This window comes from Prionailurus bengalensis, chromosome B1 (assembly GCF_016509475.1).
Source record: "Prionailurus bengalensis isolate Pbe53 chromosome B1, Fcat_Pben_1.1_paternal_pri, whole genome shotgun sequence".
Classification (NCBI taxonomy): Eukaryota; Metazoa; Chordata; class Mammalia; order Carnivora; family Felidae; genus Prionailurus; species Prionailurus bengalensis.
In genome coordinates, this window is record NC_057344.1 from 153968793 (window position 1) to 153993868 (window position 25076).

The following is a 25076-nucleotide window of genomic DNA, read 5'->3' on the forward strand; positions in this document are numbered from 1 at the left end:
AATCAATCCACTCTAAATCATGGAGTACTATATAGCTTCAAAATATGTGTTCTAGGGGCACCTGGGTGGCTCAGTCGGTTAAGCATCCAATATTGGCTCAGGTCATGATCTCACAGTTTGTGGGTTCAAGCCCCGCATCGGGATCTGTGCTGATAGTTCAGAGCTTGGAGCCTGCCTTGGATTCTGTGTCTCCCTCTCTCTCTGGTCCTCCCTCATTCATGCTCTGTTTCTCTCTTTCTCTTAAAATAGATTTTAAAAGTTAAAAAAATTAAAAAAAATAAAATATATATTCTATGAATTTTAATTGGCATAATTAAACTCTCAAATGAAAACTTAAATAAGTAAAATAGAATGTACATATGGATATTTTATGTAAACCTGTAGGCATTTTACATCACTAAAGTAAAATAAATAACCTGTAGGCATTTTACATCACTAAAGTAAAATAATAAATAAATAAATAAATAAATAAATAAATAAATAAATAAAACTGCTAAAGATGATAAGATCCAACTTATATATTAAGTAATAATATAAAACAAGAATACCACAAAAAATGTATTAACATATTCACAATTGTTTTGGATTAGGAGGATTAAAACTTTTTTCTTTCTATTGTTCTATGCTTTCCAGATTGTTTTCCATGTACAAGTATGGTTTATTTCACTATAAATTATAAAGTAAATAATTTATTAAACAAACCAGATTCTTTATAAGCTGGTTCCTCCATTTTTTTCTCTAGTGTCATTTCCAAATATATTTCCTTATACTCTATGTGTTCAAATAATCACTAATCAACTTATCACATATTGAACTTTTCAAGTGACTAAGTTTCTGCATACATTCTTTATTTTACAATATGAACTCTTTTAAAGATTTTTAGTTTATATTGAAATTATCTTTATATATATATATATATATATATACACACACACACACACACATATACACACACATACATATATATATGTATACCCAAAATGATACATTATTCTAAGTATAATGAATTTTTCAAACTAAATATATATAGATTATCAGAAACAGAATGTTACCAGCAGCTTTCCAAGTCCCCAACCCAACCCCCTCCTCATGCAACTTTGTTATCACTAACCTCTCTAAAACTAGTGTGACTTCTAATAGCACAAATTAATTTTGCAAGTTTTGTGATTCACTTCTGTGTCTGTTTTTCTTTACTCAAATCATACAAGTTTAACAAATATTGTTACATGTATTTTTGTATATTTTTCTTCTACTTAAGGTGTGTGATACCTTCATCCTTTTTGATATTTTTATTGGTTTTAATTTTCATGGGCATTTAGGTAAATTCTGACTTTAGATTATCACAAATAGTGTAGTTATGAACGTATTACTACTTTTTTGGATAAACATATATAGGCCTATTAAGTATGTACCTAACAGCTGACTTGCTGTGTCATGGGTAGGTTTATTTTTCAGTTTTAGTAAATACTGTCACAAAATCCGTTCTTCCAACACGCGGTGTTTTCCATTTTTCATTTGGTCGGGTATATACTGATATATCACTATACATTTAATTTGCATTTTTCTCATGGCTAAAGAAGTTAAGCACTTTTCATATGCTTAATAGTCAAATGGGTGTCCTGTTTTGTAAACTGCTATTTGTCTCTTACCCAAAAGATTGTTGAATTTTCTTTCTTATTGATATATAGAAAATCTTCAGGGATTAAGTTGTTGGGTTCCTTCACCATTGTCTCCTTCATTTACTTCTCTATGGATCTATGAACCTAACAAATATGTTCTCTTGTTCTGTGAGTTGCTTTTCTAGTCCTTCAATGCATATTTTAATAGTAATGTTAACATTAATATTGTTTAATCATTTTTCTTGTATAGTTATTGCCTTTTGTGTCTTTTTAAATGCTCTTTCCCTCATCCAAGGTCACCTATGCTCACTATGCTCTGGAACTGATGCTTTTGTGTTCAGGGTAAGATAGAGGTCAAAATCCGTTTATATTGTATAGATAGTCAGGGTCCTAAAACTGTTTATAAAGAAAAAAATGTGCCCACCACCTTTCAGTTTTATAAATTGAGTGTTTATGTTAAGTCTATGTTAGGGGTTTACAAATATATCCCATTAGTCAGGCTTAGGCTGTTTTTGTTTGGGTTTGGGTTTAACCTTGCACTGATTTTACCTTGGCATTATTTAATGACATTTCCTGGTGGCATTTGTCCTACCTCTTCACATTTCTTCATCTTCTTAAACACTGTTTTGTTTATATTTGGGCCATTACATTTTTATTTGAATTTTAGACCCACTTTGTAAATTAAAAACTCTCTTGGGATTCAAATAGGAATTATATTGAATTTATAGATTAATTGAAGGAAAATTTATCTTTGCAATATTGGGTTTTACAATTCACAATCTCTCAATTTATTCAGTCTTTACTTTCTATCAATAAAATCATTTCCATGTAGAGATATTTACATATTTCATTAGATTTATTAACAGATCTTTTTATCACTATTTTAAATTATAACTTTTTAATCTTCTACATGTCAGGTTTAAAAAAATTATTACCTTCAAAAATTTGCCACATTATTTCTAATAGTTTTCTGAAGAAAATTCGGATTTTTCAGCAATGTAACTGTATAATGTGCAAATATTTTTGATTTTTCTCTAATAATTACATACATGTACATATGTGTGTATATACATTCTCAGTACAGTAGTGTATGAAATAATGAGAGATAATTTGCATTTTTACATCAGAGAAACATCAATGTTTTATCACTGATTATTAGGTTTCCTTTAGGTTTTTGTAGGTGTTCCTTATCAAATTATGGAGTATTCCTTCTATATTTAGTCTGTTAAATGTTTATAATTGTCAAAGAGGAAAAATTTCCTCTACAGTTCAATGTCCTTCTAGCTGAGCTAAGAATCAAATTGATATGAAACAGATTAACAGGAGAAAATAAAATTTAACAGCAAACATATGGGGAATCCACACAGACATGGAAATTCCAAAGAAAGGCAACAAGACTTCTATGAGCTCTGGAAAGGGGTAGGGGATCTGAGGATACAAAGGAGAGAAAGATCATTAGCAGGAGATGAAAAGAGATGTTTGGAAACCAAAGTTGCCCTATTATGTAGATAAGTTTCTTAGTAAGGAGCAATTTCTGTCAATAGCTCTCTTCCTGGTAACAAGCAGGTAATTAAGGGGGAGGTATAGAGTTTTTCCTGAAACTGCTGAGTTTTGATTGCTTCTAACTCAAACTAGTGTTCTTGCCAAAGTGGCTCATCTTGGGACTGCCTGCCCTTGGCACCTACAAGATGGAGTATTGAGTTTTCTCAAATGTTTTTTTTCATCTATTGTAATGGTCACATTTTTTTTCTTATTCTTTAGGGTTTTTTTCCCATTCTTTTTTCTAACTTCCACAGAATGGAGTTCAAATAATTTTTAACATTTTAAATTTTATAACAAATGTTCCACTAACCACAGCTTTTGATGTATCTCCAAAGTTTTGATATATCACTCATTTACTATTTTACATTTTAGTAAGAATACATTGCAATTTATGTTTTTCTGATTTGACTCATGGATTATTTAAGAGTAAACTTGTAGTCTCTCAGAATTTGAGATTTCTTTTATTTTTGAAAGTTGATGAGACTTTGTTACACAGCATATGGTCGAATTTGGTAAATTCCTGTACACTCAAAAAATATGAATGTTGCAATATGTGCACATTTTATATAAGCTTACTAGACTTTCATGAATTTCAGTCCTTTGCATATTTAAAAATGCACAATGCATTATTGATATATATCATAAGCTATTAACATTGACTTATTTGCATATGTGAAATTTGTATGTATTACTGAAAAAATCCCTCAAATTTTAGTAGGAACTTCAATTGCTCTTGTGATGAACCCAAACATCTGCAAAACCATCTTCTATAAGTTCTACATTTAAACATTTTAAAACATGGGTCTATTTTGGTAATATCTATGAGGCTCACTTTCCTTACCTATTCACTATCACAGTAATTTATGCTTTATACAATGATGGGGATAAAATAGGGTAACATTTTAATTTTTTGGTGTATGGCTAAAATTATAATGCTAATCTCTGTTAATTTTCCCAATAGAATTGAAAGGGAACACAAAGGTCATTTGAAATGAAACCCTTGGGCCCCTGGGTGGCTCAGTCAGTTAAATGTCTGACAAGGTTTTGCGTTTGAGCCCATGTTGGGCTCTGTGCTGAGTGCAGAGCCTAGATCCTGCTTTGGATTCTGTGTCCACCTCGCTCCCTCTCTGCCCCTCCCCGGCTAGCACTCTGTCTCTCAAAAACAAATAAACATTGAAATGAAATCCTTGTTTGGGTTTATGAAGAAAAGTATACAGTGTGATGGGACATTCGGTTAGCACGAAATAACTGATGAGGTGGAGGAATTTTTGAAGTATACATAGAATAAAGAAATGATTTTTAGAAAGGAAAATTCACTAACGACTTGCATTGGCTTTTCAAATGATATAACAACAAAACAGAAAACCCTTTCCGAAATAACAATATGAACTTCAAAGTACAGAATAAAATCAACAAGTGTAAAAAAATGAAATTTAACCAAATAAAATTGATAAGACTGTTTTTCTTTTCATTGACAACACAGCAGGTTTAAGTTTGAAGTTTGTCATTTATATATGTGAACTGCTTGAGACTGAGTTTAGTTTTTTACTTTTAATGAAGGAATCGATAAATTTGCAATTCTTACAGGAAAGAGGATTAAAAATCCTAATCCATCCCTAAGATCTCAGAAAGACTTGATAGGGCAAAACTATGAAGGAGTATATTATATATAAGAATTTGATTACCAAAATATAAAGAAATATATTCACAGTATTTTAGTTTGTTATTATTTTATTCCAATGAATCTAGGACATAAGTCACAAACCATGCTAAATTGTACAACATAGTTTGCAACTGAAAATTAAACATTAGCTTTTGATACCATTTTAGAGCTCTTTTGGGAATTCAGGCATTCAGTGATCTCTAGGCCACACAGTCCATATGCAGTGGCTGTTAATTATAGCAACATTCTCTCTGCTGATCTAGGAACTTTCTAAAACATTCTCCATATGCTCCAAAGAACAATTTGCCTTCTATTTGGACTCTAATTAAAATTTTAAAAATACCTAAAATTTCAGCATATGAAGTTAAGTTTGTGTGTATGTACTTGTGTGTATAATAGGTGTATGTCCTATTTATGTTTAACTGATTTAGAGCTCCAAACTATGTATCTTGAAGGTTATTTCTTAAAAGTATGTCATAAATTACTCTTTTCTCTATATTTTGTGGTTCTTAATGTTCATATTCTGTGACATTATTAAAACTACTCCTAGTCAATATAGATGTTTTCAACAAAATGGATAGAGTGACATACGTCATATGCTTATATAGATTTCTCTCTCCCTTGTTTAAATCCATTAAGAGGATCTCTCTCAATACTAGAATTAAGATTAAGCTGGTCAGCTTCATTTTGTTTTGGTTTGGTTTTGGTTTTTTTTTTCAACTTTATTGAGATATAATGGAAATATAACATTGTGTAGATTTAGGTATACATGTGGTGATTTGGCACACATATATGCTTTAAAGTGATTATCAGCATAAAGTTAATATATCCATCACCTCACATAATAACTTTCATGTGTGTATGGTAAGAACATTTAAGATTTATTCTCATAGACTTTCAACAGCAAGGTGGTTACTTTGATATGTAGGGTTCTCTATTATCGGGCCGTAAGTATTTCAATTTCCCACTCAGCCAAAATAATCACTTACATTTCCTTGATCATAATATAATATTTCCAATATGTCTGCTTTCCTTCAATTGTACCTACTTGTAATAAATTGGATCTCATCCCAATTCTTTCTAATACCCAATACCTAACTCAAAGTTTATCATCTCCAGAAATTCTTTTCCAAAACTTTTTTCCTCTAGTAAGTTTTATATTTTCCTTCTCTCTTCCCCTAATGTCGTGTGTATGTATATCTATTTTACTTTTGTAGTCAAAATCATGGAAATAGAGTTAGGCAGACAAGACTTCAAATTGTATTCTCATATTTATTAAATGTGTGATATTTGATAAGACTAAGATTTTTAGGTCTCAGTAAAATAAGGACAATAATGTTTAAATCATAGCGAAGTAATTAGCCCAGTTTCTGGTCTATAATAAATAAATTATGGCTTTACCAGTTTTATTATCATGATTTCAGATATATTGTTAACTTAATCAAAGTACTTCCTTCAGGTATTAGAGAATATCTTTCAGAACAGGAACCATGAGATTTTCATTAGTCTATCTAAACTCTAGCACAGTGTATGGAATGGCTACTCAAGAAGTGTTCAGTTAAGAGGATTTGCTCTCTATTTTCTCAAATGTGAATTTTAACCTTCTGTTTCTTTGTTTGCCAATAGCAGAAACAAATAACTTCTAAAATTAATCACTCTACAGTCCGGTGTAGTTATTTACAAATACAGATTCTTTAATTCTGTGAGAAGAGATAAAAGTGCATAGGCTTAAAAAGAAAGTAATATAAAGACAAAACATTTAAAGACAAAATTAAATTAGCTAAGTAGAGGTAAATTTCTCATATGTAACAAAAGAATAATAATAAAAACCTATTCAACTGGATTATTGTGACATATAAGAATGTACTTTTTAGTTACTTTTCCAATATAATTGCTTCATGTGACTTTCTGATATATTTCAAGTCACTTGTTAAAAGTTGTTATTAACAACTTAATTTTAACTCAGGATGACTTTTCACACCCCAACTGATATTTTTATGATTTGGCATTATGTATCTAGTATCATCTTTGAGTTATTATCTTGTTCTGAACATTATTTGGAACTAGGTAGATTCAAACTAATTAAATACATAAGTAAATGCACAAATAAACAAATGTAAATATATAATTTTAGTATTATTTTCTTACTGCTAAAAGACTAAAATCGTAAGAACTAATCAAAGAACGTAAGTCAGTGATATAAACACTTTTCTGAAATCAAGGTAAGAGTTTACTTGTTCTTATTCAATATCTGTCAAAATTAGGTTGATCTGCCTGTGTATAACTTGGTGTCTTCTATAAGACACAGCCACGTTAATTTACTTCAATAAATTAATTTTACCGCTATCTTGTAGTCTTCATGAAGGTGTGGTTTGGATATAAAGCTACTGTAAAATATTACATTCCATAAGGATTACTATTTAAAAATTTATATATGAATACTAAATCTAATACATACAAAATTATGCTTAAATTAGTAGTAAATACTAAATTAGCTTTTAAAACTATACTTAGCATTTACTAAATTTAGACTTTAAATATGATAAGGATAATAATTTAGAAATTATAGGCCAATAAGCTTGTTCCAGTGGACCTGAAATTAATTATGGGGTATATAAAAATAGAACACATACAATCAATAAAGATTTTAAGATATTTTTCTATTAATATTTAATAGTCATGCAAAACCACTTCAAAAATTGTATTTAAAATTTCAAGGAGGTGGGGAATCTCAGTAACCATGAATTTTTCATTTGCAAAAACTCGCCAAACTACATAATTCATAAATACCAACAACAGACAAATGATAAGTATTCAGTGAAAATGACATTCTGTGTTGGTACCACTATGCAATTTTACTTTGGCTTTTCACTCTACGAATGAAAAGTTCTTTTACATACCTCTAACCTTTGCCAGTCTCTGGCCACTTTCCAAATTTTTACAGACTATCCTACTACTATCCACTTTCCAAAATTTTACAGTTGAGAGAGCTAAACTGATTGCTTCTGTGCTGGATATTGAGAATCCAACGTCCAATGTCATTCCATGACAACAGATCTTGATTAGACTCTAAGTTCTCATTTCTACTCACTCTAGGCTCCTGCATTTACTTGATCATTTACATATTTCTCACCAGTGTATCCTCTGTGAGTTCAGAGAATCTTCTGTTTATTTTTGTGTGTGTGTTCATTTTTAGCATTTGAATATATATAATCTCTTAATAAAGTAACCTCATTACTATCCAACAACGTTTCACTAAGAAAAAAAGAATAAAGGGGCACATTACTCTTTTGGCTTTTTTTATATTTTGTTTTAAATAGCTGTTTCTTACTGCCAGCAGATTCTCCACATCTGTGATTAAGTAGAGGTAAGTGTATATATATATATACACACATATATACATACATATATACATACATATATATAAAAGTGTTAAGACTCTGATATAATTACTTGTCATGATTAAGCATTTATAACTCAATTAACATATAGATTTAAGGTTAACTTAAATGTAAGTGAAAATAATGATCTGTCTTCTAGTAGTACCAGCCTTTGAGTCAACTAAACAGAACAATATGGATCCAAATTAAATATTCAAAATGTCTCTTGAAGGTGTTTGTTTAATCCTACTTTTACCAGCCTTCTTCATCATTACAATTAAATGTGTTTATATATATGCACACATGCACACATGTATACGTGTTTATCCCCAAATGAACAAAATCATAAAGCTATGAAATCACCTTTGAAGATAAATTGAGCTGATAACTTCTCTATGAAACTTTCCATAACCTGACGCTCTCCTATACTCTCCTCTTCTCACAAGTTGTGGTTATTTCTTATATACTTATTCTCTATTATACTTAAACACACTCTATTATATCAGTTGATACACCAAACATCATATTATAAGTACTTACCTTCTTGCCTTAATAGATAGTATATTCTATGTACTTCTTGCAGGCAAGAATCAAGACTTAATCATCCTTATATGTGTAGTCATGAGCAAAAATTTAAGAACACTACAGGGGTTCAATCAACAGATTACACATCAGTAAGCGTTCAGTTTTAGAGGTCCTTCTTTTTTTCTTTATCTCTTTTTTTTTTCAATTAGGGATACTGAATCTAGAGTTGCTAATGTAAAATGAGTTTCTATTCTACAATAGTATATAATTCAGATGAATTATGTTTTTTTAGCAACTGTTACATAGGGAAAATTTCAGTTTAAAAGACTGACAATTGGACTGCCATTCAGTGATTATTGAGACAAACTGGTCACTTCCATCTACCTGAACTTGATTCATGAAAAAACATTAAATCTGGTCATGTGCAACAGGCTACTGAGAAATGCAGAGCAAAGCAAGCAGTTCTATACTGAGGACTATAAAAACATATATTATGTGAGAAAAAAATCTTAAAATTTTCATACTTCTAGTGCGAGTATAGAGGATGATCACATTGCTTCTACATTGTTATTTGCAAATAATAAATTATAAAACATTATACTTCTTTGTCATCTTCTTGAATGATAACAAGAAGTTTGTCCCTGAGAAACACAGAGAACAATACTTTTTCAGATATTTCAAAAAATGGAAATAAAATTTTATTTCTCAGAGCACTCAAATATCTTATTGACATATACAATCTACAGATAATTTATAACATAGGAAAAAAATCACAGCAGTAAAAAATAGACAAAAGATAACAGTCCCTTATGGGGTTCTTTGATGTATTAAATACAATAATGGGCAGGGGATATACTAGGCAGTTGCTAAAATGTCAAAATAGTAGTATATATTTGTGATATTGAATGGAAAAGCAAGGCAGCATTAAAGTTAAACTTCAATATAATTGCTAATTCAACATTTTGTGTCAGAAATTAATGATACAGAATTGAAAGGTTAGATGAAATTAGATGAATACATATATATATATATATATATATATGTATGTATTTCTACTTATATTGGTGATTAACATAACATATTCCATTTTTGTAGCTTTGGTTCATTGTGTGTGTGTGTGTGTGTGTGTGTGTGTGTGTGTGTGTGTTGAGTCTTTCTGACTCTTTCATTGCATGGAAGTGCTTTTTTTTTATCAAGAATGATGGTGGAAATGTCAAGATAGAATTGACACAGCTTTATTGATAAAATATATGTACATTAGAACTAATTAGTTCTCCCTTTAGTCCATTGAATCACATAGTTTCTCTTAAGGACAGGAAGACTTAAAAATCAAGAGAATATGTTTAAGAAATAAATGAAAAAAGGGGTCTGTGGGTGGCTCAGTTAAACATCCAATTCTTGGTTTCGGCTCAGGTCATGATCTCACAGTTTGGGAGGTTGAGGGCCTCATAGGGTTCTATATTGAGAGCCCAGAGCCTGCTTGGTATTCTCTCTCTCCTTCTCTTCTCCCTGCACTAGCACTTTTGCTCTCTCTCACTCTCTCTTTCTCAAAATAAATAAATAAACTTAAAATTAAAGAAAAGAAATAAATGAAGATGTATTTAGTCTTCTGTATTAACAAAGAAACCTAACTGAAAAAGCAGTACCACTTAATATAACTTTAAAAAACATTATAAAAGACCTGAATATGAACATCCAAGAAGCTCAATGAATTCCATGTAGGATTATTTCAAAGAGACTCATACCCAAACACATTATAATCAAGTAGTGGAAAGACAAAGAGAGAATCTTTAAAACAGAAAGAGAGAGGTGACATCCTATACAAAAGATGATCCTCAATAATATTATCAGTAGATTTCTCATCAGCAACTTTGGAAGCCAGAAGTCAGTGGGCTGATATATTTGAAGGGGAAAAACAAGCACGAAACAAACAAAAAACCAAAAAACACAAAAACTGTCAAGAATTGTATAGCTAGCAAAAGTGTCCTTCAAAAATGATGGAGAGATGAAGATATCCCTAGATAAGAAAAGTTGAGAGAGTTTGATATCGCTAGAGTTTGGTCCTGAAAGAAATTATAAAGGTATTCTTGCAGGTTGTAATGAAAGGACATTGAACAGTAACTAAAAGTGATATAAAGAAATTAAAATATCGGTAAAAGTAATACACAGGCAATTATAAAAGCTAGCATTACTGTAATGATAGTTCATAACACAGGTTTTGGTTTTATTCATGATTTGAGAGACTAATACATTTCAAAAATATTAGTCTAGAAGCTAGTATTATTGTAACTGTGGGTTGTGACTACTTATTTTATGTTGTAATAATTTAAGAGATTAATGCATTAAAAACATAAATTTATGAAAAAACATAACTTTATGATTTCAGACACACAATGTGCAAAGATGTAATTTTGTGACATCAATAACTGAAAAAAAGTGGGAAAAGAGCTTTAAATGAGCAGGTTTTGTGTTATTGAAATTAAACTGGTATAAATTTAAATAAGTGTTATAATGTTAGGATGTTAAATATAATTCTCATGGTAACCCAGAAAGGAAGAGTTATAGAATATACACAAAAGTAAATGGGAAGAAATTTAAACCTTTTCAATATAAAATACCAGCTTAACACAAAACAGACAGTAATGAAGGAAATGAGGGACAATATAAGCTATAAGACATCTAGAAAATAAATAGAAAAATGACAAAACTAATTTTCCTCTTATCAGTAAGTAGTTTTAATATAATTGGATTAAACTTTCTAGCCAAAAGACAGCTATTGGCAGAATAGAGAAGAAATCTGAGCTAGCTATATGTTGTCTACAAGAGAGCCACTTTAGATCTTAGGACGCAAATAAGTTGAAAGTGAAGGTTGGAAAAGATATTCAACGCAAATAGTAACCAAAAGAGAGCAGGTATGATTATACTAATATAATACAAATATACTTTAAATTTAAACAAAGTTTGTAAGAGGAGAAAAAAAGACATATAAATAAAAAGTCCCATACGTCAAGAAGATATAACAATTATAAACATTTATGTCTCAACAAACAATCAAATAAGAAGCAAAAATTCACAGAATTAAAGAAATAAATTGATATTTCCACAATTGTTACAGACTTCATTATCCCGTTTTTAATAATGAACAACTAGACACAAGATAAGGAAATGAAGAACCCAAATAACACAATAAACTAACTAGAATTAGCACATATAGGACACTGTATCTGTCAGGGAAGAAGATCCAGCTACCAATCCCAAGTGAGTATACCCATTGTGTGGAAAATGTGAAAATCATGACAATGTCAACCATCAGAAGTAGGAGTTCACAGACACTGGTCCACTGCATATTCTACAGCATTGCAGCTGCCAAAGAGGACTCACCATGTATATCACTACTTGGAACAGCACTTTACTTACAGAAAGGAGAAGAAATAAAAGATCAGTGTCTGTAGTATATGCAGGTCTCCCATGGCCACCAGCCCTGTCTGATAGCCCACGCAGGGTGATGGACTGCATGCACCCTTCTTCTAAAACAGGTGAAGATCTTATTCTCCTCCAGCATAAGGGCAGATATACTGCAGGGGCTGGCCAAATGCCATAGGATGCATACTATTAAGCAACAAAAGAATTTTACTGTGTACTGAGAACAGGGCAATATTTTCTTCTAATGAGAAAGAAGAATATATGGGCAAGCAGCTGATGGCCACTCGGCATCCATTTGGGGGAATGTCCCAGACTCCAGACACTGATTCCTCCACACTATCCAACAACAGAATACATTCTTTTCAAGTGCACATGGGACATACACCAGAATATGCATACATTAGGTCACAAATTGTGTCTCTAAATACTTTAAAAGATCAAATCTTTTGATCTTTTCTGATCACATAGACTGAAGTTAGAAATCAATAGCAGAAGGAAAACTGGAAATTTTAAAAATTTGTGGAAATTAAACAATGCACTCTTAAATAATCAATGGGTCAAGGAAATCACAAGATAAATTAGAAAATGCTAGATAAACGATAACAAAAACACAATATACCAAACTTACGGGATGCAGCAAAAGTGCTAAGGGGGAAATTTAAAGCTATAAACACAGATCTAAAAAAACAAGAAAGATCTCATGTCAACAATCTAACTTTACAACTTAAGGAACAAGAGAAACTCAAACTCAAAGCTAGCAGAAACAAGGAAATATTAAAGATCAGAAATAAGTAAAATAGAGGACAGAAAAATACAAAAATCAATGAAACCAAAAATTGGTTCTTCAAAAGATCAACAAAATTAATTAATTAATTAATTTTCACTAGATTGACTACGAAATAGGGAGATTCAACTTGTTAAAATCAGAAATGTAAGTGGAGACATTACTACCAATTCTATAGAAATGAAAGATTTATACAAGAATTTGTACTATGAAAAATTGTAAGGCAAAAAAAATGAATAATCTGGATAAAATGGACACAGTTCTAGAAACATAATTTTTTCAAGGCTGAATCATAAAGAAATAAAAATTCTGAATATACCTATAACTAGTAATGAGATTGAACCAGTAATTAGAAATCTCCTAAAAAACAAAAGTCCAGGACATGACTGCTTCATTTAAGAATTCTACCAAACATTTAAAGAACTAATATTTCTTCTTAAAATTTCAAAAAAAAAAAGTGGAGAATGCTTCGTAACTCATCTTATGAAACCAAATTTACCCTGATACCAAAGCCAGACAAAGGCACTATCAGGAAACTACAGACTAATATCCCTTGTGGATATTGATTCAAAAATCCTGAAAGAAAGAAAGAAAGAAAGAAAGAAAGAAAGAAAGAAAGAAAAGAAGAAAGAAAACAAATACAACATTATATTAAAAAGACTATACACCATAATTACATTAGATTTATTCCTGGAATATAAGAATGGCTTAACAAACAAAAATTAACCAATGTAATATACCACATTAACAGAAGAAAAATAAAAACATGATCATTTCAATTATTTCAATTGATGCAGAAAAAAACATTTGACAAAATCCAACACGATTTATGATAAAACACTCAACAAATTATGTATTACAAGGAAATTACCTTAACATAATAAAATCCATATATAAAAAATCCACAGAGAATTTATATTTGATGTTGAAAAACTGAAAACTTTCCTCTAAGATCAGGAACAAGGCAAGTATACCAGCTTTGCCACTTCTATTAAACATAGTACTGGAAGACCCTGCAAGAACAATTAGGCAAGAAAAGGAAATAATAGGCATCCAAATTGGAAAGAAAAAGTAAAATAACCTCTTTTCACATATAATATGATTTTATATGTAGAAATTCCTAAAGATTCCACAAAATAGTGTTAGAATCAATAAATGAATTCAGCAAATTAGCAGGATTCCAATGTCAATGCTAAAAAATCAGTTGCACTTCTATATACAAACAATGAACAATCTGAAAAGGATAGTAAGAAAACAACTCTAGGGGTGCCTGGGTGGCCCAGTCTGTTGAGCATGTGACTCTTGATTTCAGCTCAGATCATGATCCCAGGGTTGTGGGATTAAGCCCTGGTCAGGCTCCATAATGAATGTGGAGTCTGTTTGAGATTCATACTCTCTCTCCTTCTGCCCCTTTCCCCCACTCACACTGTCTCTCCCTCTCTCTCTCTCTAAAATAAAAAGAAAAGAAGAGAAAACTGCATTTAAAAAAAAGCATTGAAAAATAAAATTAACCTAACCAAGCAGGCAAAAGACATGTGTGATGAAAACTACAAAACATTGCTGAAATAAATTAAAGAAGACATAAATAAATGGTAACACATCCCATGTTTATGGTTTGGAAAACTTAATATTTTTAAGATCTTATTACTACTCCAAAGTGATCTACAGATTTAATGCAATGTCTATCAAAATCCCAAAGATTTTTTTTGCAGAAACAGAAAAAAACATTCTAAGATCAATATAAAATCTCCAGATACCTCAAATAGCCATAACAATAATTAAAAAGAAGAACAAAATTGGAGGGCTCATAATTCCTGATTTTAAAATTTCTACACTACAGAAATATAAGCAGTGTACTACTGGAATAGACATATAGACCAATGGAATAGAATAAAGAACCCATAAATAAATTCTCATATATGGTCACATGAGTTTTGATGATGTCTCAAGATCATTTACTGGGGAAAGGATAATCTTTTCAACAAACAACACTAAGAAAATTGGATATTCCACTTTTAAGATTTCCAATTCCTAAAAACATAAAGTTGGACCATTATCTATCACTATATAAAAAAATTCACTCATAACAAATCAAAGTCCTGAATATAAGACCTAAAACTATGAAACTCTTAAAAGAACACTTAGGACCAAAAATTCAGAACATTGAATTTGGCAATGGTTACATGGATATGACAATAAAGCACAGTCAACAAAAGAAAAAATAGATAAATTGTACTTCAAGAAGCTTAAGAATGTTTTGTGCATCAAAGGACACTATCAACAGAGTAAAAAGATAATCTATGAAATGGGACAACATATTTGAAAATCATAGATCTAATAAGGCATCAATTTTCAGACCATATCAAGAACTCCTAAAATTGAATTTCCAAAAATAAACAGCTTGATTCAAAAATGGGCACAGGGCTTGAGTAGACTTTTCTTCAAAAAATATTGCATGTGGCAGATAAGCCCAGGAAAAGGTACTCAATATCACAAATTATTAGGGAAATACAGATCAAACCTATAATAGTTACCATCTCACACCCATTAAGATAACTACTACCAAAGCAAAATAAAACAGAAAATAAATGTTGACAAGAATGTAAAGAGACTGAAACTCTTGCAAACTATTGTGGAATGTAAAATGATACAGCTTCTATATGAAAAAAAATAATGGTTCCTCAAAAATTAAGAATAGGGTTACCCTGTGACCCAACAATTGCATTTCTGGGTATAGCCATAAGCATTGAAAGCAAGGTCTCAAAGAGATATTTGTACAGCCATGTTCTTAGTAGCATTATTCATAGCAACTAAAATGTGGAAACAACCTAAATGGGCAGATGAATGGATAAGCAAAATATCATTTACATACATAAACTAAAATACTATTCAGCACTAAAAAGGAAGAAAATTGTCACATATGTTATAATATGCATTAACCTTAAAGACATTATAGTAAGTGAATAAGCCATTCTCAAGAAGATAAATACTATATAATTCTATTTACCAAAAGTACTTAGAGTAGTTTAAATCATAGAAAGTAGAATGGTGGTTTCCAGGGGCTAGGTGGAGAAGAGAATGAGGAGTTATTGTTCAGTGGGTATAGAGTTTTAGGTGTGCAACATGAAATGAGTTCTGGTAATTTCTGATGGTATTGATTACACAACAGTTTGAATGTAGTAACATTACAGCTGTACACTTTAAATGGTTAAGATGGCAAATTTTATATTCTTTGTATTTTATCTTAATTAAAATGGGAAAAATGAATGAAAATGCCCAATTGGGATAAGGATAATGGAAAAATAATATAATCATTAGTCATGTGACATTCAATTTAGTCCCTTCAGAAGGTAATAGACATTATGTTTTAAAGAAGCTCTGAGCATTAAAGAACATATTTAAGGAAACCCAATGCAGAGCTGTAACACTGAAATATCAGAAGTTAGCTAAGTATTCATCAATAAAGTGAAAGTTCAATAAATTATAGTGTACTCACTAAATTAACAAAGCATAAATTTTTCATGAAAACTACATAGACTATGAAAAGTACTTTAGCTGTGCAACTTAATTTATTGTTTTAAATTTGCATTCAAGAAGTGCATTCTCTTTAGTGGACAGTTCTATGACTTTTGATAAATATATAAAATCATGTAACATATGCCATCACAATCAAGATACAAAATAGTTCCATCATGCAAAAAAATTCTGTTATCCTTCTCCTTGATTCAACCACTCCACTTATCCTCAAACCATGGAAAGCAGGAATGTTCTCTGTCACTATAATTTAAACTTTTACAGAATGTCAAATGGAATCATAATATGTACACTTTCGAGTCTGACTTCTTTCACTTGTAATGCATTTGAAATTCATCTATGTTGATTTGTGTATCAATAGTTCATTCTTCTTTATTGCTGAATAGTATTCCATATATTATTTCATGTACCATAGTAGGTTATCATTCAACAGTTGAAGGATATTTCAGCTTCCAGTTTTGATGTTATGGTTCTCTTGTATGAAAAGAATCAAGGTAATTTAGTCAGGATTTGAAGGGTGTCATACTTGAGATTATAACACTTTCTAATTCCTATCTCATTATCAGATTCTCAGACACAGGTAACTCTGAAATTAGGGAAAAACACTAAAATGGAAAGCAAAATTTTTAATTTACTTAATGTTATACTTCAATAAAGTTAATTTTTGCATATATTTTTCACAAATAAAATGAGACTTTTGAACTGAATCAGTTTTTAAAGATTGAGGTTCCTCCTCCCCCAAAATCTTATGTTACTTAAAGATTGAGGTTCCTCCTCCCCCAAATCTTATGTTACTCTTAGTAAGTTAAAAAAAAACCAATATAATCATAGGGATAATTTTTCTTGGTTTTCTATTAAAAATTAAATCAGGTATCTAAAAAGTATTATAAAACAATTAAAATATTCTCCATTTTCCCTGAAAAGGCTCAAAAAAGAGGAACTGCATCATGAGATGCACCCATGGAAAAGCACCCAAATATCCTCTTTATCATTTCTTTTTTCTTTTTTTCAATGTTTATTTCTTTTGCGAGAGAGAGAGTAAGAACATGTTGAGTGGGGAAGGGACAGAGAATCCCAAGAAGGCTTTGCCCTGTCAGTGCATAGCCCGACACAGGGCTTTATCTCACGTGGTACCATGATGTGAGCCAAAATCAAGAGTCAATGCTTAACCGACTGAGTCACAACTGCATTTATTTTTTCAAAGGGTTATTTATAATGGTAGATCCTCTCACACAAAATCACTTTCATCTTCTCTTTTTTCCATATTTTAGATCTACTTTTTTTCTTCAATAAGTAGATATAGTTGAAAATGTAAATCAGTTTAGATGTTCAATTTTTGTATTCATTAATATAATCAATGCTCATAGCTTCTGCCTTGCAATAGTAAACCATGATTCTCAAAAGTCTTAAAGACAACAAAAAAATCTTAAGATAGTTATTCCAGTAAAGGTGATCTAGAAGCACATTCTAACTGACCATAATGGATGACAAAGAGAAGAGATATAATGATTTCCACCTCTTATATTTGTAATTCTTGTCTGTGGGTGTTTTGTATTATATTTGTATTTATTAATCTTAATCACTGAGGCTTACTTTTAAATATATTTTGATGGAAGTATCTTCCTCATTAGCATTTTTATATTATTTTAATAGCATTGACAATTGTAGCTAAATATATTTCTAAATATAAACGTTCATTTGTGCTATTTCACTGAAAAAAGGTGTTGATTGTTCTGGTATGAAATATATAAATGAAAGGAAAATGAACTTCCATAACTAAAATTTCTACACATTTAATAGGGAATATATAGCCAAATGTTGCAATATAGTTAAAATCTAAGAGAAGTTATGTTCTTTTTCAGCAGACCATCTCAGTTTGGAAGCACTTACATATTTATTTCACATCAGAAGATTGATACCTCTGATATACCTCTACTGGAGTCTTTATTTTTCTGTCTTGTTCTATAACACTGAAGAGTAGATCATCCACCAATTATAAAATTTAGCAAGTCCTGTTCTTAGGTCAATCCTATAAGCCTGAAGAATAAAGATCGGTTCTCTGCTTCATTAGCATGAGACATCATAACTCTGTGTTCATTGTATATTATTGATTCAAGTACACAGGCCCAGATTCTGCTCAAATAAATTCACTTGGTAGTTGAAGTGAAAATATCTGATGGTTGAAATTGACCTTAGATGTTTAATAGCTTGGGTCCTCTGAGGGGGTCATCAACACTCATTATTACTTCCTATTCAAACCATTATCCTGATCAATGCGGTATTGTTCTTATGATTCACTTGCTGGATGTTTCTTGAAACTGAAATCATAGCATTTTCAAGCTAGAAGAGATTTTACAAATGACAAAACTAAAGGTACAGGAAGGTTAACCATCTTTTCTTCTATTCACTCTTTTGAAACTGGATCCTATTTTATTTTTAATTTGAATGTGATATAAGGATAATTAGAAATATGCCCTATTAGCTCTCTTCTAGCCTAACCCAGACCTATTTGCTAGATGAGCAGGCTCCAAAGACTTGACGTCACGGTTTAAAAATACTTTGAAGGAGAAAGCCATCTAAACAACAAAATCAATCAAGCAGCCAACAAAACCTTGTTGGGGCTTTTACAAATGGCATATAGTAAAAAAGAAAAACAACAGTTGGTGCTCTGGTACAGACCTTTGAAAAGCTTGATTACATCACAACACTGACAACAAGTTTTTGTAGCTGTCCTGTATCACAGGGTCACATGTCATTATTAGAAACATAATGAAAAATTTTGTCTTACAATATATTCATTTATCACATAATGTTATTGATTGATTTTAGCAAATGATATAGGTCTGCTGTCATTTCTTTTAAATATTATTCAATACCTTTCTGCATGTGATATGAAAATTGTCTTTAAATGTTAATTTAAAGTCTTTAAATCCAGAAACAGAATAATTTTGAGTTCAAGTTACCAAAATCGAGTTGAAACATAGAGAAAAATTAAAAGTTATATTTTCAGTCATAAAGTTATAGCAATCATTTTCTATTACTGATAAGTTTGACTCATGGTTCCATTTTTTAATCTACTGATATCAATCTGCAGATTTTTTTTCCTAAAAGAAAAAAATGGCATGAGCAATTGTGCATATGATTTCAGAGGATTTAAGGACGCTAAAATATATCCATGTATCTCAGTGAACTTCAGATTAAAAATATCTGCATGAATTAAATTCAAAGATGGAAGTATCATTATTTACTTGGGAAGAAGGATGACATTCACTTTAATGCCTAAAATTTAAGCTCAGTGTAATTGAACAATCAACAGCTGTAGTTGACTGATAGTGCTTTAAATTTTTTAATAATGTCACGTCACATGGAGGGAAAAAAAAAAACAAATCCTCTTAACCAGTCACCATTCAAAGTCAAAACACAGGAGTATAAATATTCAGTAGTATTTTAACTCTCATGTATAATTAAGAATGGATTTTGTGACTCGAAATGTAATTCTCTCAGGGAAGTATGTCATATTACTCAAGATTCACATTAGGAATATTTGTAGATTAATATTTTTATTGTTGAGTGGCAAAAATAACATATGTGGATTTAAGCCAAGTGATGATCTACTTTAAGCAGTTCGGTTATGGTACGAGAAAGGAACAGCTGGTTGTCAGCAGTGTTTACTGTGACTTTAACAGACCACAGCAGCTACAGAATGCAGTCTTAATGAAGGAGAAGCTCTAAAGCCGCCTGTGGAAAGAATTACAAATGTTTCAGGAATGCCACAGTAATTTGTTTTCTTCTATGGGTAACCAAATAAATCTGAGATTTCATTGCCTAAAAGAGGTGAAGTCCACAAGATGTGAATGTTAACAAATTCTTCAGGCTCTTTGAACACTAGTTTCATTTATTCTTTCTATTTTTCACTCCATAAGTGCTGTATTATTAGCATGGAGCAAAGGGAATAAATCCTTACAATTGTTTGACAAGCTAAAGTTCAGTACTGTGGGGCCGCATCAATTTGAATTTCATGTACCACTATTTCCCTTGACATTTCACCATAGGGGGATCCCACACATTTATCAGGCTTCCATAATAAGTACAGGAGGATATTTGGAGCATATAATGAGTGGATACACACGAGATTGTGAGAATTTAAGTCAATGTAATTTGTCAATTGATATGTGGAATTAGACTTTAATTGGAAATGAGTATTTCAAAAGTAGAAGTGTAGTATCTACGTTATTTAGTGTCAGAAGAAAGACACATGTGTGTCAGAAATTAGGACATAATGAATGACTAAGGCAGGAAAGTGTAATAAAATATGCTTTAGCACACAGCAGTTTTGTGAATTTTGAAATAGAGCAGAATCCAAAGTAGAAGAGATTCTCAGATTCTTCTCTTTTTAGTTGTTTCAACATGATTCTATAAACCACAGTTTAGCAAACAGTGATCCATAGAGCAATTCTGGCCTATTAACAGTTATTTGTTGTTGTTGTTGTTGTTTACATTTCATTAGATCACAGTGACAGTGATTTATTCATGTACTGTCTACGGCTGATTTAGTATTGCACTTGCAGGGTTGAGTTTCTGCAACAGAGATTATAAAGGCCTACAAACTTTAAAAGATTCATTATCTGACCCTTTACAAAAAAAAAGTTTTCTAGCCCCACTGCATGAAAATCATGAAAGGTTTAATTCACATTATTTGATTTGTGGATTTCTTTAAGATCTCTTATTCAACCATATAGCCTCTAATATAACCCAGAGAGGTAAAAACAAATTTATATTTGTCATAGATATTTTAATACAGTAAATGATAAATTCATAGTTGCTTTAGAGTTTAATCAGGACAATAGAACTACCAAAAATTTTGTCAGGTTAAAGAGATTACTATAGAAATTAGAATTTACATGAACGTGAAAGGAACTGGGTAAGTGAAAGTCAGAAAGGTGAGAATTGAAAGAGAAGCTACAATCACTGTCAATAACAGCCTGAGTCACTGCAGTCAGGCAGAGTTGAGCTTCAAGGGAAATCCTAAAAGTCATACATAGCTGGCTGTCAGGTGAAACCATCAAGGGCAAACTGGTAGAGATTGGTGGAATTTGCTGCCTTGACAAGGCACAGCAGGAAAGATTGGTCTCTGCTCCACTTGCCATCTTCTGCTGAAGTTTAAAGACCAAGAGGTGGAATCATCTGAAAACATATTCGCTTACAAGTCTGGTGGTTGGTGCTGGGGAAACCCAAAAGAGCTAAGAACTAGGGCTGCTGAACCTCCATAGGCATCTTTATTTCACAGTATTTGGACTTTTTACATGTCAGCTCAGGTGTCCAATGGTACCTTTCATAAGAATAAGAAGTCAGGTGGAAGCTTTATGATTTTTATAACCAAGCTTCAGAACTGCTTATCATAACTTTGCCATCCTCTATTAACATGAACAGTCACAAGCTTCTGCTGAGATTGAAGGGGAGCAAACAAAGACCACACCTCTTGTTGGGAGCAGAGTCAATCACATTGTCAGAGGGCACATATTTCTTCAACCCAGTTTGGAAAGCAAAACCTGCCACATTTTTAAAAAATGGTCATTCTTTCTGTAACTTCCTAACAAGTAAATTTAAATTTACTTTTTAGACTTTCTAATTTTTTGATATCACCACTCAAGACTAAACTCACCTCATGGAACAGCTCAAATTATTTTAAAATTTGATTGTTTCTTGTGTGCATCATGACATATTTACAGATATAAATTTCCAGAACTGTAAATTTTCCTCAGAGCACAGCTTATAGTATTTTACAATTTGATACTCTTTAACTTGCTCTTTAACTTATGCAATTATGTTTATAAGTTTCTAAATGTACAATTATGTTTTACATTTTTCTTTCTTCATTATTATCTGCCCAAATTTTGTTGTGGTCACAACATGTAATTTACTAATATGATTTAAGTTTATGAACTTTTTTAAATGATCCAGCTTGTTCTCAATTTATATAAATAACTTTTGTATGCTTAAAAAGAATGTGTATTCTTAGTTGTTGATTTTATTTTTTTAATACACAGACACATTCGACAAATTATGTTAATTATGTTGTTTAAACTGATTCATAAAATATGATTGGCATCTTCTATATCCTGAGAATTGGTGTTTATGTTTGGAAAATGTGAATTAAGAACATAGACACAAATCCCACCTCCCAATGAGCTTGTATTCTATAAAGACAAAAAAGGAATAATTAACATAATAACTAACTAAATAACTAAGTAAGTATACATTAGAAATAATAAGTCACATGAGAGAAAAATGAGGAATGAGTATCATTGACATCTGTTGGTGTGGTGATGTTGATGGATTGCAACACTATATAAGGTGATTAAGGTTGGTCTTGTTGACAAACAACTTTTGTGTACAGATATCATTGATGTAAGGGAATGAGCCAAGTATATATATTTTTCCAGTCAGAGGAAACATCCAATACAAATTCACTTATTTGGGAACATCCCTGGCCATTTTGAGAACTAGCAAGCTGGAGAAAGGTAATCAAATTTGAGTGAGAGTAGTAACAGCTGAAGTCAGAGAAAGCACATGAAGCTAGACAGTTTTGTAAGATTTTGGCTTCTACTCACAGGAAATGGTGAGTTATGACATGATCTGCTTTCTGTTTTCATATTATTACTCCACTCTATTGAGAATGGACTTGGTAGAAGGAGGCAGTTATTAGTTAAGTGCAGGAGTCCATGCAGAAATGATGGTGAGTAAAACCACGGTCCTAGAAACGGAGATAGAGATGAGTGGCTAGGTTCTGAATATATTTTGAAGATAGATAGTGGACCATTCTGTCAATAGGACTGGGTTTGAGAGAAAAAGAAAGAATAATAAAGTAGGACTCTGATAATTTTGGCTTGGTCAATAATAAGGATGATATTATAATTAAGGAAGGACTACAGATATAGAATATTTCAGAAAACACCAGTGGTTCAGTATGGATTATTAAGTTTTTGATGACAATTAGATATCCAGACAGTAACAGAGATACCTAGTAGGAAAAGTCTGGAGTTTAGAAGAGAGATATGGTCAAGAGATATACAACTGTGAGTTGACAATATGTAGATAGCATTTTATGGCAAGAGACCAAATAGAGTTTACCAAGATAATATTTGTAAATAGAAAAGAGAACTTCTTAATTCTAGGATACCCCAATGACTAAAAAAAAACATGAAATGATTCAGCAAAGAAAATTAAGTAGTTCTCAGTAAAATAATGCCAAGAAAAAAAGAGAGAGAGCATGTAGTTTCTTATAGGCCAAGTAAAGAAAATATCAACTCAACTTGTCAATGTTAAATGTTGCTGCTTATGGATTAAAAACAAAACAAAACAAAACAAACAAACAATGATGAGAACTAAAAACATACTGTTTTATTTCTTTGGCAATTCCTGTGTGACATGAGTATAGAAATTTCTGTCTTGTTTCTTTTTCTATCAAATTATAAGATTCTTATTAAAAACTGAGAACAAACTGAGGGTTGATGGGGGTTGGGAGGGAGAGGGGGGTGGGTAATGAGTATTGAGGAGGGCACCTGTTGGGATGAGCACTAGATGTTGTATGGAAACCAATTTGACAATAAATTTCATATTTAAAAAAATAATAATAAAATAACTCAGTGGGATCTTTCACTCTGTTAGAGGAGAAGCAAATAAACCCTGGCACCATGTAAAAAAAAGAAATTATTATTATGAAAATATTCAAGCATTTACTGAAGTTGAAAGAATTTTATAGTGAGCACATATAAAGCCACACCCTAGATTTGTCATAAACATTTAGCTATACACATTTGTTAAACATGCATTAATTTTAGGAACTCCATATAAACGGAAACACACAGTATTGCTCTATGCAAAAAGCTTATCTCAGTCAGCATAAGATTTTGAGAGTCTTTCAGTTTGCTGTGTATTTTGTGTAAACATACTTCAATCTTCTATTGTTGGATACCAAAGTTGTTTCCAGGACTTGGATATTAAAAGAAAGCTTCTGTAGAAATCTACGGAATACATTTTCCATTTTCTTGGGTAACTACGCAAGAGTGGAACTGCTGGATCAAAGTGTGGATTTCACAAGAAATGTTTAAATGTTCATGCTCAGTTTTATAAGAAGTTAAAATTTTTCCTAAAGAGGTGGTAATTTCTACACACCCACCAATAATCTATGAAATATCCAGTTGTTTTACATCTTTACCACGTTAGTAATTCTGGTGGATGTGAGGTGGCATTTCATTATGGTCTTAAGATACATTGCCTAGGGGCACCTGGGTGGCTCAGTTGGTAAGCGTGAGACTTCAGCTCAAGTCTGAGCTCCCTGTCCATGAGTTGGAGCCCCGCGTTGGGCTCTCTGCTGACAGCTCCCAGCCTGGAGCCTGTATCAGATTCTGGGTCTCCCTCTCTCTCTGCCCCTCCCCTGCTTGCTCTCTCTCTCTCTCTCATAAATAAACATTTATATATCTATATAATCTATATATAAAGGTATTAATACTTTGTTATAATCTATTATACATATAGATAATATGTAAATATATGAATGATTACTTCCATAAGTTCTCTAGAAAAACTTTATACATCTCCTAATC